The sequence below is a fragment of the Hemiscyllium ocellatum genome, unplaced genomic scaffold (assembly GCF_020745735.1).
Source record: "Hemiscyllium ocellatum isolate sHemOce1 unplaced genomic scaffold, sHemOce1.pat.X.cur. scaffold_1593_pat_ctg1, whole genome shotgun sequence".
NCBI classification, from domain to species: domain Eukaryota; kingdom Metazoa; phylum Chordata; class Chondrichthyes; order Orectolobiformes; family Hemiscylliidae; genus Hemiscyllium; species Hemiscyllium ocellatum.
The window spans coordinates 1-16,761 of NW_026867825.1; the positions used below are offsets into that span (position 1 = coordinate 1).

General features: G+C 52.4%; 7 non-coding genes across 7 annotated transcripts; all 7 read right to left on the bottom strand.

Moving 5' to 3' along the window:
• Positions 1–4,629: 4,629 nt before the first annotated feature.
• On the bottom strand, positions 4,630–4,702 carry trnar-ccu (transfer RNA arginine (anticodon CCU)). Its single transcript has one exon. It is a non-coding gene; the product is annotated as a tRNA-Arg (tRNA).
• Positions 4,703–7,960: 3,258 nt separating this feature from the next.
• trnar-ccu (transfer RNA arginine (anticodon CCU)) lies at positions 7,961–8,033 on the bottom strand. The gene has a single exon. It is a non-coding gene; the product is annotated as a tRNA-Arg (tRNA).
• A 1,593-nt stretch (positions 8,034–9,626) lies between these two features.
• Positions 9,627–9,699, bottom strand: trnar-ccu (transfer RNA arginine (anticodon CCU)). The gene has a single exon. It is a non-coding gene; the product is annotated as a tRNA-Arg (tRNA).
• A 1,588-nt stretch (positions 9,700–11,287) lies between these two features.
• Positions 11,288–11,360, bottom strand: trnar-ccu (transfer RNA arginine (anticodon CCU)). Its single transcript has one exon. It is a non-coding gene; the product is annotated as a tRNA-Arg (tRNA).
• Positions 11,361–12,955: 1,595 nt separating this feature from the next.
• On the bottom strand, positions 12,956–13,028 carry trnar-ccu (transfer RNA arginine (anticodon CCU)). The gene has a single exon. It is a non-coding gene; the product is annotated as a tRNA-Arg (tRNA).
• Positions 13,029–14,622: 1,594 nt separating this feature from the next.
• Positions 14,623–14,695, bottom strand: trnar-ccu (transfer RNA arginine (anticodon CCU)). Its single transcript has one exon. It is a non-coding gene; the product is annotated as a tRNA-Arg (tRNA).
• Positions 14,696–16,290: 1,595 nt separating this feature from the next.
• On the bottom strand, positions 16,291–16,363 carry trnar-ccu (transfer RNA arginine (anticodon CCU)). The gene has a single exon. It is a non-coding gene; the product is annotated as a tRNA-Arg (tRNA).
• Positions 16,364–16,761: the final 398 nt, after the last annotated feature.

The window sequence follows — 16,761 nt, forward strand, 5'->3', positions numbered from 1 at the left end:
TGCAGGATCCTTGGGCTCGATTGCCTACCAGGCCCTGGCCAAATCTCGCGCGATCTTGGTTAAGCAGATAGAGGAGAAGCTGGCCCCGATCTCTATCGTGCTGCAGAAGCATGAACAGCAGCTGGGAGACCTGGAAAAGAGGACGGATGAGGTTGGACACAGAGGCACAGCGGTGGAAGCTGATACCGCTTCCTCTAAGGATAGGATCCAAGCATCGGAGGCTGAGGGCTGACCATACAGAGGTTTATAAAATCATGAGGAACATGAATAGGGTAAACAGCCAAGGTCTTTTCCCTGGGGTGTGGGAGTCCAGAACTAGAGGGCTTAGGTTTAGGGTGAGAGGGAAAAGATATAAAAGAGACCAAAGGGACAACATTTTCAGGCAGAAGGTGGTGTGTGTGTGTGGAATGAGCTGCCAGAGGAAGTGGTCGAGGCTGGTACAATTACATCATTTCAAAGGCATCTGGATGGGTATACGTATAGGAAGAGTTTGGAGGGAGATGGGCCGGGTGCTGGCAGGTGGGACTAGATTGGGTCGGGATATCTGTTCGACCGAGGGTGTGTTTGTGTGCTGTACATCTCTATGACTCGATGACTGGAAGTGTCAGTCTGAGTCAATCCGTTGTCTAGCTACGGGCAAGGTGACTCCATTGGATGATGTGAACCCAGCTGATGACCCCTTTGGCCAAAGCTAGAGAACATTCTGGAAGATCAGGGAAAAGAAGGATATGAACACACACCTGGATGCCAGTCCCTTAGCGAAGCCTTGACTGCGATCTGCAGCAGAGCTCTGACCATGTGCTCCAAACTTGTTGATAAAAGCCCAGGGAGTGAGGGGGGCAAGCCATTCACCCCAGCAAGTCCACACTCAGCCTCTGATGAGCATCCCATCCAGGCCCAACCACTATCCTCTCAGCCTGCATTCCCCAAAGCCAATCCAGCGAACCTGCACATCTTTGGGCTGTGGGAGGAAAGCAAAGCACCCGCAGTAGCCCATGGAGAGAAGGTGCAAACTCGACACAAACAGAAAGCCAAGGGAGGAATCAAAGTCAGGTCCCCGATGCTGCGAGGCAGCAGTGCTACCCACTGAGCCACCATGCCAGCCCCAGGAGATTCTCAGCAGGTTTTCAGCCATTGTGTCTGTGCTGTCTGTTTCAGGGAATTCAGCTTTAATCCTGCAGATCCCCAAAAGAGCTGCGTAAGGCGACAGGGAACCCCTCACCCTATCAACTGAATGCAGATAAGCAGTTGTTGGCAAAGCAGATTAAGGACAGACAAGGAAGAGTCAGACACCCAGATGGGATTTGAACCCAGAACCCCTGGCTTAGGAGGCCAGTGCCTTATCCATTAGGCCACTGGAGCTGCACAGTTCCATGCAGCATGGCAGACTTTAAATACTGCGCCCTGACCTCTCATTGTGTGTTTTTGTGGATTTTCTCCTCTCAATGCACTGTGAGGATCCAAGATGGTGGTGATCTCGGACGATGGTGTTGCAGAGCTCGGCACCACAGCACAAGCGCCCAATCCGTTCCATCGCGATATCCTAGGAGTCTGAAAATGTTGTGGAGTCCCAGGACATTGTGAAAAATCAACTTTCCTGCGTTTCCTTCGTCCAGAGATGTTGAAGACGGATGGGGCAGTCAGTGTCCGAGGCCAGGCCCCCGGCCCAGCCTGCAGGATCCTTGGGCTCGATTGCCTACCAGGCCCTGGCCAAATCTCGCGCGATCTTGGTTAAGCAGATAGAGGAGAAGCTGGCCCCGATCTCTATCGTGCTGCAGAAGCATGAACAGCAGCTGGGAGACCTGGAAAAGAGGACGGATGAGGTTGGACACAGAGGCACAGCGGTGGAAGCTGATACCGCTTCCTCTAAGGATAGGATCCAAGCATCGGAGGCTGAGGGCTGACCATACAGAGGTTTATAAAATCATGAGGAACATGAATAGGGTAAACAGCCAAGGTCTTTTCCCTGGGGTGTGGGAGTCCAGAACTAGAGGGCTTAGGTTTAGGTGAGAGGGGAAAAGATATAAAGAGACCAAAGGGACAACATTTTCAGGCAGAAGGTGGTGTGTGTGTGTGGAATGAGCTGCCAGAGGAAGTGGTCGAGGCTGGTACAATTACATCATTTCAAAGGCATCTGGATGGGTATACGTATAGGAAGAGTTTGGAGGGAGATGGGCCGGGTGCTGGCAGGTGGGACTAGATTGGGTCGGGATATCTGTTCGACCGAGGGTGTGTTTGTGTGCTGTACATCTCTATGACTCGATGACTGGAAGTGTCAGTCTGAGTCAATCCGTTGTCTAGCTACGGGCAAGGTGACTCCATTGGATGATGTGTGAACCCAGCTGATGACCCCTTTGGCCAAAGCTAGAGAACATTCTGGAAGATCAGGGAAAAGAAGGATATGAACACACACCTGGATGCCAGTCCCTTAGCGAAGCCTTGACTGCGATCTGCAGCAGAGCTCTGACCATGTGCTCCAAACTTGTTGATAAAAGCCCGAGAGTGAGGGGGGCAAGCCATTCACCCCAGCAAGTCCACACTCAGCCTCTGATGAGCATCCCATCCAGGCCCAACCACTATCCTCTCAGCCTGCATTCCCCAAAGCCAATCCAGCGAACCTGCACATCTTTGGGCTGTGGGAGGAAAGCAAAGCACCCGCAGTAGCCCATGGAGAGAAGGTGCAAACTCGACACAAACAGAAAGCCAAGGGAGGAATCAAAGTCAGGTCCCCGATGCTGCGAGGCAGCAGTGCTACCCACTGAGCCACCATGCCAGCCCCAGGAGATTCTCAGCAGGTTTTCAGCCATTGTGTCTGTGCTGTCTGTTTCAGGGAATTCAGCTTTAATCCTGCAGATCCCCAAAAGAGCTGCGTAAGGCGACAGGGAACACCTCACCCTATCAACTGAATGCAGATAAGCAGTTGTTGGCAAAGCAGATTAAGGACAGACAAGGAAGAGTCAGACACCCCAGATGGGATTTGAACCCAGAACCCTGGCTTAGGAGGCCAGTGCCTTATCCATTAGGCCACTGGAGCTGCATAGTTACATGCAGCATGGCAGACTTTAAATACTGCGCCCTGACCTCTCATTGTGTGTTTTGTGGATTTTCTCCTCTCAATGCACTGTGAGGATCCAAGATGGTGGTGATCTCGGACGATGGTGTTGCAGAGCTCGGCACCACAGCACAAGCGCCCAATCCGTTCCATCGCGATATCCTAGGAGTCTGAAAATGTTGTGGAGTCCCAGGACATTGTGAAAAATCAACTTTCCTGCGTTTCCTTCGTCCAGAGATGTTGAAGACGGATGGGGCAGTGTCCGAGGCCAGGCCCCCGGCCCAGCCTGCAGGATCCTTGGGCTCGATTGCCTACCAGGCGCTGGCCAAATCTCGCGCGATCTTGGTTAAGCAGATAGAGGAGAAGCTGGCCCCGATCTCTATCGTGCTGCAGAAGCATGAACAGCAGCTGGGAGACCTGGAAAAGAGGACGGATGAGGTTGGACACAGAGGCACAGCGGTGGAAGCTGATACCGCTTCCTCTAAGGATAGGATCCAAGCATCGGAGGCTGAGGGCTGACCATACAGAGGTTTATAAAATCATGAGGAACATGAATAGGGTAAACAGCCAAGGTCTTTTCCCTGGGGTGTGGGAGTCCAGAACTAGAGGGCTTAGGTTTAGGGTGAGAGGGAAAAGATATAAAAGAGACCAAAGGGACAACATTTTCAGGCAGAAGGTGGTGTGTGTGTGTGTGGAATGAGCTGCCAGAGGAAGTGGTCGAGGCTGGTACAATTACATCATTTCAAAGGCATCTGGATGGGTATACGTATAGGAAGAGTTTGGAGGGAGATGGGCCGGGTGCTGGCAGGTGGGACTAGATTGGGTCGGGATATCTGTTCGACCGAGGGTGTGTTTGTGTGCTGTACATCTCTATGACTCGATGACTGGAAGTGTCAGTCTGAGTCAATCCGTTGTCTAGCTACGGGCAAGGTGACTCCATTGGATGATGTGAACCCAGCTGATGACCCCTTTGGCCAAAGCTAGAGAACATTCTGGAAGATCAGGGAAAAGAAGGATATGAACACACACCTGGATGCCAGTCCCTTAGCGAAGCCTTGACTGCGATCTGCAGCAGAGCTCTGACCATGTGCTCCAAACTTGTTGATAAAAGCCCGAGAGTGAGGGGGGCAAGCCATTCACCCAGCAAGTCCACACTCAGCCTCTGATGAGCATCCCATCCAGGCCCAACCACTATCCTCTCAGCCTGCATTCCCCAAAGCCAATCCAGCGAACCTGCACATCTTTGGGCTGTGGGAGGAAAGCAAAGCACCCGCAGTAGCCCATGGAGAGAAGGTGCAAACTCGACACAAACAGAAAGCCAAGGGAGGAATCAAAGTCAGGTCCCCGATGCTGCGAGGCAGCAGTGCTACCCACTGAGCCACCATGCCAGCCCCAGGAGATTCTCAGCAGGTTTTCAGCCATTGTGTCTGTGCTGTCTGTTTCAGGGAATTCAGCTTTAATCCTGCAGATCCCCAAAAGAGCTGCGTAAGGCGACAGGGAACCTCACCCTATAAACAATGAATGCAGATAAGCAGTTGTTGGCAAAGCAGATTAAGGACAGACAAGGAAGAGTCAGACACCCCAGATGGGATTTGAACCCAGAACCCCTGGCTTAGGAGGCCAGTGCCTTATCCATTAGGCCACTGGAGCTGCACAGTTCCATGCAGCATGGCAGACTTTAAAAATACTGCGCCCTGACCTCTCATTGTGTGTTTTTGTGGATTTTCTCCTCTCAATGCACTGTGAGGATCCAAGATGGTGGTGATCTCGGACGATGGTGTTGCAGAGCTCGGCACCACAGCACAAGCGCCCAATCCGTTCCATCGCGATATCCTAGGAGTCTGAAAATGTTGTGGAGTCCCAGGACATTGTGAAAAATCAACTTTCCTGCGTTTCCTTCGTCCAGAGATGTTGAAGACGGATGGGGCAGTGTCCGAGGCCAGGCCCCCGGCCAGCCTGCAGGATCCTTGGGCTCGATTGCCTACCAGGCCCTGGCCAAATCTCGCGCGATCTTGGTTAAGCAGATAGAGGAGAAGCTGGCCCCGATCTCTATCGTGCTGCAGAAGCATGAACAGCAGCTGGGAGACCTGGAAAAGAGGACGGATGAGGTTGGACACAGAGGCACAGCGGTGCGGTGGAAGCTGATACCGCTTCCTCTAAGGATAGGATCCAAGCATCGGAGGCTGAGGGCTGACCATACAGAGGTTTATAAAATCATGAGGAACATGAATAGGGTAAACAGCCAAGGTCTTTTCCCTGGGGTGTGGGAGTCCAGAACTAGAGGGCTTAGGTTTAGGGTGAGAGGGAAAAGATATAAAAGAGACCAAAGGGACAACATTTTCAGGCAGAAGGTGGGGTGTGTGTGTGGAATGAGCTGCCAGAGGAAGTGGTCGAGGCTGGTACAATTACATCATTTCAAAGGCATCTGGATGGGTATACGTATAGGAAGAGTTTGGAGGGAGATGGGCCGGGTGCTGGCAGGTGGGACTAGATTGGGTCGGGATATCTGTTCGACCGAGGGTGTGTTTTGTGTGCTGTACATCTCTATGACTCGATGACTGGAAGTGTCAGTCTGAGTCAATCCGTTGTCTAGCTACGGGCAAGGTGACTCCATTGGATGATGTGAACCCAGCTGATGACCCCTTTGGCCAAAGCTAGAGAACATTCTGGAAGATCAGGGAAAAGAAGGATATGAACACACACCTGGATGCCAGTCCCTTAGCGAAGCCTTGACTGCGATCTGCAGCAGAGCTCTGACCATGTGCTCCAAACTTGTTGATAAAAGCCCGAGAGTGAGGGGGGCAAGCCATTCACCCCAGCAAGTACACACTCAGCCTCTGATGAGCATCCCATCCAGGCCCAACCACTATCCTCTCAGCCTGCATTCCCCAAAGCCAATCCAGCGAACCTGCACATCTTTGGGCTGTGGGAGGAAAGCAAAGCACCCGCAGTAGCCCATGGAGAGAAGGTGCAAACTCGACACAAACAGAAAGCCAAGGGAGGAATCAAAGTCAGGTCCCCGATGCTGCGAGGCAGCAGTGCTACCCACTGAGCCACCATGCCAGCCCAGGAGATTCTCAGCAGGTTTTCAGCCATTGTGTCTGTGCTGTCTGTTTCAGGGAATTCAGCTTTAATCCTGCAGATCCCAAAAGAGCTGCGTAAGGCGACACCTCACCCTATCAACTGAATGCAGATAAGCAGTTGTTGGCAAAGCAGATTAAGGACAGACAAGGAAGAGTCAGACACCCCAGATGGGATTTGAACCCAGAACCCTGGCTTAGGAGGCCAGTGCCTTATCCATTAGGCCACTGGAGCTGCACAGTTCCATGCAGCATGGCAGACTTTAAATACTGCGCCCTGACCTCTCATTGTGTGTTTTTGTGGATTTTCTCCTCTCAATGCACTGTGAGGATCCAAGATGGTGGTGATCTCGGACGATGGTGTTGCAGAGCTCGGCACCACAGCACAAGCGCCCAATCCGTTCCATCGCGATATCCTAGGAGTCTGAAAATGTTGTGGAGTCCCAGGACATTGTGAAAAATCAACTTTCCTGCGTTTCCTTCGTCCAGAGATGTTGAAGACGGATGGGGCAGTGTCCGAGGCCAGGCCCCCGGCCCAGCCTGCAGGATCCTTGGGCTCGATTGCCTACCAGGCCCTGGCCAAATCTCGCGCGATCTTGGTTAAGCAGATAGAGGAGAAGCTGGCCCCGATCTCTATCGTGCTGCAGAAGCATGAACAGCAGCTGGGAGACCTGGAAAAGAGGACGGATGAGGTTGGACACAGAGGCACAGCGGTGGAAGCTGATACCGCTTCCTCTAAGGATAGGATCCAAGCATCGGAGGCTGAGGGCTGACCATACAGAGGTTTATAAAATCATGAGGAACATGAATAGGGTAAACAGCCAAGGTCTTTTCCCTGGGTGTGGAGTCCAGAACTAGAGGGCTTAGGTTTAGGGTGAGAGGGAAAAGATATAAAAGAGACCAAAGGGACAACATTTTCAGGCAGAAGGTGGTGTGTGTGTGTGGAATGAGCTGCCAGAGGAAGTGGTCGAGGCTGGTACAATTACATCATTTCAAAGGCATCTGGATGGGTATACGTATAGGAAGAGTTTGGAGGGAGATGGGCCGGGTGCTGGCAGGTGGGACTAGATTGGGTCGGGATATCTGTTCGACCGAGGGTGTGTTTGTGTGCTGTACATCTCTATGACTCGATGACTGGAAGTGTCAGTCTGAGTCAATCCGTTGTCTAGCTACGGGCAAGGTGACTCCATTGGATGATGTGAACCCAGCTGATGACCCCTTTGGCCAAAGCTAGAGAACATTCTGGAAGATCAGGGAAAAGAAGGATATGAACACACACCTGGATGCCAGTCCCTTAGCGAAGCCTTGACTGCGATCTGCAGCAGAGCTCTGACCATGTGCTCCAAACTTGTTGATAAAAGCCCGAGAGTGAGGGGGGCAAGCCATTCACCCCAGCAAGTCCACACTCAGCCTCTGATGAGCATCCCATCCAGGCCCAACCACTATCCTCTCAGCCTGCATTCCCCAAAGCCAATCCAGCGAACCTGCACATCTTTGGGCTGTGGGAGGAAAGCAAAGCACCCGCAGTAGCCCATGGAGAGAAGGTGCAAACTCGACACAAACAGAAAGCCAAGGGAGGAATCAAAGTCAGGTCCCCGATGCTGCGAGGCAGCAGTGCTACCCACTGAGCCACCATGCCAGCCCCAGGAGATTCTCAGCAGGTTTTCAGCCATTGTGTCTGTGCTGTCTGTTTCAGGGAATTCAGCTTTAATCCTGCAGATCCCCAAAAGAGCTGCGTAAGGCGACAGGGAACACCTCACCCTATCAACTGAATGCAGATAAGCAGTTGTTGGCAAAGCAGATTAAGGACAGACAAGGAAGAGTCAGACACCCCAGATGGGATTTGAACCCAGAACCCCTGGCTTAGGAGGCCAGTGCCTTATCCATTAGGCCACTGGAGCTGCACAGTTCATGCAGCATGGCAGACTTTAAATACTGCGCCCTGACCTCTCATTGTGTGTTTTTGTGGATTTTCTCCTCTCAATGCACTGTGAGGATCCAAGATGGTGGTGATCTCGGACGATGGTGTTGCAGAGCTCGGCACCACAGCACAAGCGCCCAATCCGTTCCATCGCGATATCCTAGGAGTCTGAAAATGTTGTGGAGTCCCAGGACATTGTGAAAAATCAACTTTCCTGCGTTTCCTTCGTCCAGAGATGTTGAAGACGGATGGGGCAGTGTCCGAGGCCAGGCCCCCGGCCCAGCCTGCAGGATCCTTGGGCTCGATTGCCTACCAGGCCCTGGCCAAATCTCGCGCGATCTTGGTTAAGCAGATAGAGGAGAAGCTGGCCCCGATCTCTATCGTGCTGCAGAAGCATGAACAGCAGCTGGGAGACCTGGAAAAGAGGACGGATGAGGTTGGACACAGAGGCACAGCGGTGGAAGCTGATACCGCTTCCTCTAAGGATAGGATCCAAGCATCGGAGGCTGAGGGCTGACCATACAGAGGTTTATAAAATCATGAGGAACATGAATAGGGTAAACAGCCAAGGTCTTTTCCCTGGGGTGTGGGAGTCCAGAACTAGAGGGCTTAGGTTTAGGGTGAGAGGGAAAAGATATAAAAGAGACCAAAGGGACAACATTTTCAGGCAGAAGGTGGTGTGTGTGTGTGGAATGAGCTGCCAGAGGAAGTGGTCGAGGCTGGTACAATTACATCATTTCAAAGGCATCTGGATGGGTATACGTATAGGAAGAGTTTGGAGGGAGATGGGCCGGGTGCTGGCAGGTGGGACTAGATTGGGTCGGGATATCTGTTCGACCGAGGGTGTGTTTGTGTGCTGTACATCTCTATGACTCGATGACTGGAAGTGTCAGTCTGAGTCAATCCGTTGTCTAGCTACGGGCAAGGTGACTCCATTGGATGATGTGAACCCAGCTGATGACCCCTTTGGCCAAAGCTAGAGAACATTCTGGAAGATCAGGGAAAAGAAGGATATGAACACACACCTGGATGCCAGTCCCTTAGCGAAGCCTTGACTGCGATCTGCAGCAGAGCTCTGACCATGTGCTCCAAACTTGTTGATAAAAGCCCGAGAGTGAGGGGGGCAAGCCATTCACCCCAGCAAGTCCACACTCAGCCTCTGATGAGCATCCCATCCAGGCCCAACCACTATCCTCTCAGCCTGCATTCCCCAAAGCCAATCCAGCGAACCTGCACATCTTTGGGCTGTGGGAGGAAAGCAAAGCACCCGCAGTAGCCCATGGAGAGAAGGTGCAAACTCGACACAAACAGAAAGCCAAGGGAGGAATCAAAGTCAGGTCCCCGATGCTGCGAGGCAGCAGTGCTACCCACTGAGCCACCATGCCAGCCCCAGGAGATTCTCAGCAGGTTTTCAGCCATTGTGTCTGTGCTGTCTGTTTCAGGGAATTCAGCTTTAATCCTGCAGATCCCCAAAAGAGCTGCGTAAGGCGACAGGGACACCTCACCCTATCAACTGAATGCAGATAAGCAGTTGTTGGCAAAGCAGATTAAGGACAGACAAGGAAGAGTCAGACACCCCAGATGGGATTTGAACCCAGAACCCCTGGCTTAGGAGGCCAGTGCCTTATCCATTAGGCCACTGGAGCTGCACAGTTCCATGCAGCATGGCAGACTTTAAATACTGCGCCCTGACCTCTCATTGTGTGTTTTTGTGGATTTTCTCCTCTCAATGCACTGTGAGGATCCAAGATGGTGGTGATCTCGGACGATGGTGTTGCAGAGCTCGGCACCACAGCACAAGCGCCCAATCCGTTCCATCGCGATATCCTAGGAGTCTGAAAATGTTGTGGAGTCCCAGGACATTGTGAAAAATCAACTTTCCTGCGTTTCCTTCGTCCAGAGATGTTGAAGACGGATGGGGCAGTGTCCGAGGCCAGGCCCCCGGCCCAGCCTGCAGGATCCTTGGGCTCGATTGCCTACCAGGCCCTGGCCAAATCTCGCGCGATCTTGGTTAAGCAGATAGAGGAGAAGCTGGCCCCGATCTCTATCGTGCTGCAGAAGCATGAACAGCAGCTGGGAGACCTGGAAAAGAGGACGGATGAGGTTGGACACAGAGGCACAGCGGTGGAAGCTGATACCGCTTCCTCTAAGGATAGGATCCAAGCATCGGAGGCTGAGGGCTGACCATACAGAGGTTTATAAAATCATGAGGAACATGAATAGGGTAAACAGCCAAGGTCTTTTCCCTGGGGTGTGGGAGTCCAGAACTAGAGGGCTTAGGTTTAGGGTGAGAGGGAAAAGATATAAAAGAGACCAAAGGGACAACATTTTCAGGCAGAAGGTGGTGTGTGTGTGTGGAATGAGCTGCCAGAGGAAGTGGTCGAGGCTGGTACAATTACATCATTTCAAAGGCATCTGGATGGGTATACGTATAGGAAGAGTTTGGAGGGAGATGGGCCGGGTGCTGGCAGGTGGGACTAGATTGGGTCGGGATATCTGTTCGACCGAGGGTGTGTTTGTGTGCTGTACATCTCTATGACTCGATGACTGGAAGTGTCAGTCTGAGTCAATCCGTTGTCTAGCTACGGGCAAGGTGACTCCATTGGATGATGTGAACCCAGCTGATGACCCCTTTGGCCAAAGCTAGAGAACATTCTGGAAGATCAGGGAAAAGAAGGATATGAACACACACCTGGATGCCAGTCCCTTAGCGAAGCCTTGACTGCGATCTGCAGCAGAGCTCTGACCATGTGCTCCAAACTTGTTGATAAAAGCCCGAGAGTGAGGGGGGCAAGCCATTCACCCCAGCAAGTCCACACTCAGCCTCTGATGAGCATCCCATCCAGGCCCAACCACTATCCTCTCAGCCTGCATTCCCCAAAGCCAATCCAGCGAACCTGCACATCTTTGGGCTGTGGGAGGAAAGCAAAGCACCCGCAGTAGCCCATGGAGAGAAGGTGCAAACTCGACACAAACAGAAAGCCAAGGGAGGAATCAAAGTCAGGTCCCCGATGCTGCGAGGCAGCAGTGCTACCCACTGAGCCACCATGCCAGCCCCAGGAGATTCTCAGCAGGTTTTCAGCCATTGTGTCTGTGCTGTCTGTTTCAGGGAATTCAGCTTTAATCCTGCAGATCCCCAAAAGAGCTGCGTAAGGCGACACCTCACCCTATCAACTGAATGCAGATAAGCAGTTGTTGGCAAAGCAGATTAAGGACAGACAAGGAAGAGTCAGACACCCCAGATGGGATTTGAACCCAGAACCCCTGGCTTAGGAGGCCAGTGCCTTATCCATTAGGCCACTGGAGCTGCACAGTTCCATGCAGCATGGCAGACTTTAAATACTGCGCCCTGACCTCTCATTGTGTGTTTTTGTGGATTTTCTCCTCTCAATGCACTGTGAGGATCCAAGATGGTGGTGATCTCGGACGATGGTGTTGCAGAGCTCGGCACCACAGCACAAGCGCCCAATCCGTTCCATCGCGATATCCTAGGAGTCTGAAAATGTTGTGGAGTCCCAGGACATTGTGAAAAATCAACTTTCCTGCGTTTCCTTCGTCCAGAGATGTTGAAGACGGATGGGGCAGTGTCCGAGGCCAGGCCCCCGGCCCAGCCTGCAGGATCCTTGGGCTCGATTGCCTACCAGGCCCTGGCCAAATCTCGCGCGATCTTGGTTAAGCAGATAGAGGAGAAGCTGGCCCCGATCTCTATCGTGCTGCAGAAGCATGAACAGCAGCTGGGAGACCTGGAAAAGAGGACGGATGAGGTTGGACACAGAGGCACAGCGGTGGAAGCTGATACCGCTTCCTCTAAGGATAGGATCCAAGCATCGGAGGCTGAGGGCTGACCATACAGAGGTTTATAAAATCATGAGGAACATGAATAGGGTAAACAGCCAAGGTCTTTTCCCTGGGGTGTGGGAGTCCAGAACTAGAGGGCTTAGGTTTAGGGTGAGAGGGAAAAGATATAAAAGAGACCAAAGGGACAACATTTTCAGGCAGAAGGTGGTGTGTGTGTGTGGAATGAGCTGCCAGAGGAAGTGGTCGAGGCTGGTACAATTACATCATTTCAAAGGCATCTGGATGGGTATACGTATAGGAAGAGTTTGGAGGGAGATGGGCCGGGTGCTGGCAGGTGGGACTAGATTGGGTCGGGATATCTGTTCGACCGAGGGTGTGTTTGTGTGCTGTACATCTCTATGACTCGATGACTGGAAGTGTCAGTCTGAGTCAATCCGTTGTCTAGCTACGGGCAAGGTGACTCCATTGGATGATGTGAACCCAGCTGATGACCCCTTTGGCCAAAGCTAGAGAACATTCTGGAAGATCAGGGAAAAGAAGGATATGAACACACACCTGGATGCCAGTCCCTTAGCGAAGCCTTGACTGCGATCTGCAGCAGAGCTCTGACCATGTGCTCCAAACTTGTTGATAAAAGCCCGAGAGTGAGGGGGGCAAGCCATTCACCCCAGCAAGTCCACACTCAGCCTCTGATGAGCATCCCATCCAGGCCCAACCACTATCCTCTCAGCCTGCATTCCCCAAAGCCAATCCAGCGAACCTGCACATCTTTGGGCTGTGGGAGGAAAGCAAAGCACCCGCAGTAGCCCATGGAGAGAAGGTGCAAACTCGACACAAACAGAAAGCCAAGGGAGGAATCAAAGTCAGGTCCCCGATGCTGCGAGGCAGCAGTGCTACCCACTGAGCCACCATGCCAGCCCCAGGAGATTCTCAGCAGGTTTTCAGCCATTGTGTCTGTGCTGTCTGTTTCAGGGAATTCAGCTTTAATCCTGCAGATCCCCAAAAGAGCTGCGTAAGGCGACAGGGAACACCTCACCCTATCAACTGAATGCAGATAAGCAGTTGTTGGCAAAGCAGATTAAGGACAGACAAGGAAGAGTCAGACACCCCAGATGGGATTTGAACCCAGAACCCCTGGCTTAGGAGGCCAGTGCCTTATCCATTAGGCCACTGGAGCTGCACAGTTCCATGCAGCATGGCAGACTTTAAATACTGCGCCCTGACCTCTCATTGTGTGTTTTTGTGGATTTTCTCCTCTCAATGCACTGTGAGGATCCAAGATGGTGGTGATCTCGGACGATGGTGTTGCAGAGCTCGGCACCACAGCACAAGCGCCCAATCCGTTCCATCGCGATATCCTAGGAGTCTGAAAATGTTGTGGAGTCCCAGGACATTGTGAAAAATCAACTTTCCTGCGTTTCCTTCGTCCAGAGATGTTGAAGACGGATGGGGCAGTGTCCGAGGCCAGGCCCCCGGCCAGCCTGCAGGATCCTTGGGCTCGATTGCCTACCAGGCCCTGGCCAAATCTCGCGCGATCTTGGTTAAGCAGATAGAGGAGAAGCTGGCCCCGATCTCTATCGTGCTGCAGAAGCATGAACAGCAGCTGGGAGACCTGGAAAAGAGGACGGATGAGGTTGGACACAGAGGCACAGCGGTGGAAGCTGATACCGCTTCCTCTAAGGATAGGATCCAAGCATCGGAGGCTGAGGGCTGACCATACAGAGGTTTATAAAATCATGAGGAACATGAATAGGGTAAACAGCCAAGGTCTTTTCCCTGGGGTGTGGGAGTCCAGAACTAGAGGGCTTAGGTTTAGGGTGAGAGGGAAAAGATATAAAAGAGACCAAAGGGACAACATTTTCAGGCAGAAGGTGGTGTGTGTGTGTGGAATGAGCTGCCAGAGGAAGTGGTCGAGGCTGGTACAATTACATCATTTCAAAGGCATCTGGATGGGTATACGTATAGGAAGAGTTTGGAGGGAGATGGGCCGGGTGCTGGCAGGTGGGACTAGATTGGGTCGGGATATCTGTTCGACCGAGGGTGTGTTTGTGTGCTGTACATCTCTATGACTCGATGACTGGAAGTGTCAGTCTGAGTCAATCCGTTGTCTAGCTACGGGCAAGGTGACTCCATTGGATGATGTGAACCCAGCTGATGACCCCTTTGGCCAAAGCTAGAGAACATTCTGGAAGATCAGGGAAAAGAAGGATATGAACACACACCTGGATGCCAGTCCCTTAGCGAAGCCTTGACTGCGATCTGCAGCAGAGCTCTGACCATGTGCTCCAAACTTGTTGATAAAAGCCCGAGAGTGAGGGGGGCAAGCCATTCACCCCAGCAAGTCCACACTCAGCCTCTGATGAGCATCCCATCCAGGCCCAACCACTATCCTCTCAGCCTGCATTCCCCAAAGCCAATCCAGCGAACCTGCACATCTTTGGGCTGTGGGAGGAAAGCAAAGCACCCGCAGTAGCCCATGGAGAGAAGGTGCAAACTCGACACAAACAGAAAGCCAAGGGAGGAATCAAAGTCAGGTCCCCGATGCTGCGAGGCAGCAGTGCTACCCACTGAGCCACCATGCCAGCCCCAGGAGATTCTCAGCAGGTTTTCAGCCATTGTGTCTGTGCTGTCTGTTTCAGGGAATTCAGCTTTAATCCTGCAGATCCCCAAAAGAGCTGCGTAAGGCGACAGGGAACACCTCACCCTATCAACTGAATGCAGATAAGCAGTTGTTGGCAAAGCAGATTAAGGACAGACAAGGAAGAGTCAGACACCCCAGATGGGATTTGAACCCAGAACCCCTGGCTTAGGAGGCCAGTGCCTTATCCATTAGGCCACTGGAGCTGCACAGTTCCATGCAGCATGGCAGACTTTAAATACTGCGCCCTGACCTCTCATTGTGTGTTTTTGTGGATTTTCTCCTCTCAATGCACTGTGAGGATCCAAGATGGTGGTGATCTCGGACGATGGTGTTGCAGAGCTCGGCACCACAGCACAAGCGCCCAATCCGTTCCATCGCGATATCCTAGGAGTCTGAAAATGTTGTGGAGTCCCAGGACATTGTGAAAAATCAACTTTCCTGCGTTTCCTTCGTCCAGAGATGTTGAAGACGGATGGGGCAGTGTCCGAGGCCAGGCCCCCGGCCCAGCCTGCAGGATCCTTGGGCTCGATTGCCTACCAGGCCCTGGCCAAATCTCGCGCGATCTTGGTTAAGCAGATAGAGGAGAAGCTGGCCCCGATCTCTATCGTGCTGCAGAAGCATGAACAGCAGCTGGGAGACCTGGAAAAGAGGACGGATGAGGTTGGACACAGAGGCACAGCGGTGGAAGCTGATACCGCTTCCTCTAAGGATAGGATCCAAGCATCGGAGGCTGAGGGCTGACCATACAGAGGTTTATAAAATCATGAGGAACATGAATAGGGTAAACAGCCAAGGTCTTTTCCCTGGGGTGTGGGAGTCCAGAACTAGAGGGCTTAGGTTTAGGGTGAGAGGGAAAAGATATAAAAGAGACCAAAGGGACAACATTTTCAGGCAGAAGGTGGTGTGTGTGTGTGGAATGAGCTGCCAGAGGAAGTGGTCGAGGCTGGTACAATTACATCATTTCAAAGGCATCTGGATGGGTATACGTATAGGAAGAGTTTGGAGGGAGATGGGCCGGGTGCTGGCAGGTGGGACTAGATTGGGTCGGGATATCTGTTCGACCGAGGGTGTGTTTGTGTGCTGTACATCTCTATGACTCGATGACTGGAAGTGTCAGTCTGAGTCAATCCGTTGTCTAGCTACGGGCAAGGTGACTCCATTGGATGATGTGAACCCAGCTGATGACCCCTTTGGCCAAAGCTAGAGAACATTCTGGAAGATCAGGGAAAAGAAGGATATGAACACACACCTGGATGCCAGTCCCTTAGCGAAGCCTTGACTGCGATCTGCAGCAGAGCTCTGACCATGTGCTCCAAACTTGTTGATAAAAGCCCGAGAGTGAGGGGGGCAAGCCATTCACCCCAGCAAGTCCACACTCAGCCTCTGATGAGCATCCCATCCAGGCCCAACCACTATCCTCTCAGCCTGCATTCCCCAAAGCCAATCCAGCGAACCTGCACATCTTTGGGCTGTGGGAGGAAAGCAAAGCACCCGCAGTAGCCCATGGAGAGAAGGTGCAAACTCGACACAAACAGAAAGCCAAGGGAGGAATCAAAGTCAGGTCCCCGATGCTGCGAGGCAGCAGTGCTACCCACTGAGCCACCATGCCAGCCCCAGGAGATTCTCAGCAGGTTTTCAGCCATTGTGTCTGTGCTGTCTGTTTCAGGGAATTCAGCTTTAATCCTGCAGATCCCCAAAAGAGCTGCGTAAGGCGACAGGGAACACCTCACCCTATCAACTGAATGCAGATAAGCAGTTGTTGGCAAAGCAGATTAAGGACAGACAAGGAAGAGTCAGACACCCCAGATGGGATTTGAACCCAGAACCCCTGGCTTAGGAGGCCAGTGCCTTATCCATTAGGCCACTGGAGCTGCACAGTTCCATGCAGCATGGCAGACTTTAAATACTGCGCCCTGACCTCTCATTGTGTGTTTTTGTGGATTTTCTCCTCTCAATGCACTGTGAGGATCCAAGATGGTGGTGATCTCGGACGATGGTGTTGCAGAGCTCGGCACCACAGCACAAGCGCCCAATCCGTTCCATCGCGATATCCTAGGAGTCTGAAAATGTTGTGGAGTCCCAGGACATTGTGAAAAATCAACTTTCCTGCGTTTCCTTCGTCCAGAGATGTTGAAGACGGATGGGGCAGTGTCCGAGGCCAGGCCCCCGGCCCAGCCTGCAGGATCCTTGGGCTCGATTGCCTACCAGGCCCTGGCCAAATCTCGCGCGATCTTGGTTAAGCAGATAGAGGAGAAGCTGGCCCCGATCT